Source organism: Tuber melanosporum, assembly GCF_000151645.1.
Source record: "Tuber melanosporum whole genome shotgun sequence assembly, scaffold_128, strain Mel28".
Classification (NCBI taxonomy): Eukaryota; Fungi; Ascomycota; class Pezizomycetes; order Pezizales; family Tuberaceae; genus Tuber; species Tuber melanosporum.
In genome coordinates, this window is record NW_003299151.1 from 58,843 (window position 1) to 62,001 (window position 3,159).

Sequence of the window (3,159 nt, forward strand, 5' to 3'; positions counted from 1 at the left end):
CATGCGCTTTGGTTACTATGGTGGTCTTGGGTAGGGGCGGTAGGCTAGATCCTGATAGTTTTCAGGGTCCTATGGAGATGCTCCCTTAGGGGAATGTTATGCCGCCCGTTATCCTCGCTCCTCCTGCAGCTGCAGCTGCTGCTGGTGTTGTGCGTCGTAGTGGGGGTGGACTGTTTCCCAATTCGTCGTGGCCGGTTGAAGGGCATGCTCCTCATGTGGGTGGGATGGATCCTGGTGTGGTGACACTAGCCGCTGTGGTATCACGCCCTTCAAGGGACAGGTGCTTGAGTCCTTGGTAGCTGAGCCCATGGCATGTCGGAGTATCGCCTCTGGTGGCATCCTTCCTGTGGAAGTAGGTGGTGATCAGGGTGGCCAGCTCACTCCTGTTAAGAGCCATGCACTGAGAGGTGGAACAAGAAGAAAAACAAGAAGCACTATGTCAAATAAGACCAGACTTCACCTGTACTGCTTGTCTGCGACTTGGAATGGTCTTCATCCTTGCCGGATCGCCGCCTGCGGAGGTAGCTGAGAAGTTGGAGAAGGGGTTGAATACCTGTGCATGTTCAGTCAAGGGCCGACAGGTTGGGGACTATCTCGTTCTGGCTGCTGCCGTTGCAGCCTTTGGGCTGCCCTGCTGGTGTGGTGCCCTCCTGATTCCCTACAACCAATCGTACCTGCTTCGCTTAGAAGCTCTTACCCTGTAAGTTGGCTTTCACTTGAGTCTCTGCACTTGGGTGATGGGTATTTCTTTTGTTTGAGAATGAGGATGGGTGCGGGGGTGGTCAGTGGGGTGTCCTGGGATCATTGAGTGGGGGCCCTCAGGTGGGTTTCTACTGTGGAAGAGGTTTTTGTGGGGTCATATTCAGATGGCAGTAGAGGAACTTTTGCATTTTGTATGGGTAACTTGGCTAGCGTATAGGCTGGACTGAGGAGGACTTTTCTTTACTGTTGATGGCTTTGTATTTAGTGTTTGTGTTGGGGCATGGCGCTGTCATGTTTGGGTTGTGGGTTTGGAGGTTTAGTTAGTTCGTAGTTAGTAGTATGTCGGATGCAACAACCTGGAGGCCCAGCCCGAGGGCTCATCATATGCCAGCGTTGGCGGTACGAGTTTAAATTAAATTAGCTTGAATTCCAAGTACTTTTTCTATTTATTACTTTAATGAATATAAAACACGTTTCTGATTTTTATCTTTATTGCAACGTTTATCATTACACCAAGGAAAGCTATTTACAAAGAAGAGTTTGGGAAAGCTTATGATCGGTGTTCCTGATAGAAGACAAAGGTCTTGTACTATCAGCAACGTAGGTAGAAGCCTAATGCTATTATAAGACTAGGGAAAGAAACAGAAGAAGAAGAGAAGTATCATTCCCTGTCCCCAAGAACTAATTATCTGAGGAGGGATCGTTATCTTACAAAGCGTCACCTAGAGTAATGCCAAACGATATAAGACGGCTTTCTTCCACCCAGACAGGGAAAGAGATATCGACATCAACCACTAAAACCATAATCTAGGCGGATTTAGCGATACCCTAGATAATGTTTCACCAGAGCTATTGAGGGCAGTAAGTCCAGTAACCCCAGTGAACGGATCACCTTCGGATAGTTTGCCTATAGGATCTCCCCAACCAGAAAGGATGTTGGGATTACTCGTACCTAGGACACCAGCCCCCGCCCCGATGGCACCAGGTGCCAACATACTTGGAATGACTGAAAACCAGTTTCAAAGATTTCTTGCAGTAACACAAAACAGGGGACAAGGAAAGATCCAATGGCTAAAGGCTAAAGAGCTTGACCTATATAAAGGAGCTGAAGATAAGTTACGAATATTCTTCACACAATGCGAAGGATATTTTTCCCTTAAAGGATAAGGAGAACACCATGACGAGATCAAGATTCTATTTGTGTAATCTCTGTTAAGAGGACTCACTGGACAATGGATTATGCCGTTCCAAGATAGAAGGAAACACAGGGACTGGGTCACCAAGACAGAATTCAAGGCAGTCCTATTCGAACAATTTGGCGATCCCAATGCTAAAGAAATGGCAAGACAAAGGTTAGAGAAGCTTGAACAAGGAAAGTAGACATTTTTGGCGTACTGGAACAAATATCGACTATTGGAATACAAAGCAGAATTCGACGATGCCACTCTCTATATTATCCTGCTAAGAAACTGTAATTAAAGACTACAAGAAGCATGGGGGATCTCTGACCTGCACTATACAACTTTGGAACAATTTGCAAGATGGGCAAATGATGAGAAAAGTAAACTAAACATAGTTCGAAACAACTGGGAAAAGAGCATAGCACATAGGACGGTCGAGTCGTCTAGCAATATGGATGGAACTTTCTTACTACAAGCAACACGAAGCGAGAGCTGAATATTACCACCAGGTGAATCAATGGAATTGGATCAAGCATGATCAGGACTAGCTTTGAACCTATTCAAGGAAGAATAGGCGAGAAGGATGAATAGAAAACTCTGTCTTGGATGAGAGAAGGCAGGACATCGGATAAGAGAATGCGGAAGCCAACCAGACAATGGATACTAAGGAACCTAGGCTGCTGGAAACAATCATTTCTAAGTGTAGAAAATGACCAACATCAGTGAGATGATGGCTGAGGATGTAGCGATGGAAAGTAATAAGGGTCTCCAGTAAGCGGTGGTCTGGGAGATCCAAGAGGTAGACCTGGAAAACCTATCAAGTTAGCGAACTACCTCACGGGACTACACACACAAAGGAGAGAAGAAGACAGAGATCATGTGATAATCAAGACAAAGATCCAAAAGGAAAAAGTACGAAGAAATAACCATATATGCAATGGTCGACTGCGGGGGTACCAAAAATTTAATCGGCAAGGAAATCTATGACAAATACAGCCGCCACATCAAAACAGTGAAGAAAGGGAGACTAGTCTACCTAGTATGTAATGTGTTGGCAAGATGCTAATTACGTTATCGGAAATTGGTACGATAGTTGGCAGGTCGCCTGCTCTTCCGGAGAGGAGGCGAGAGCTGAGAACTAATGGAGGCTTCGGAGGTGTACTGAGGAACAAAAAAGTAACAGTTCAACCAAGTATATTGAAATACTGTCTGTCAAAGTCTGCCTTTTCTATCGTAAAAATAGGCGGTCTTTTAAATACACAAATCTGTTCATTTC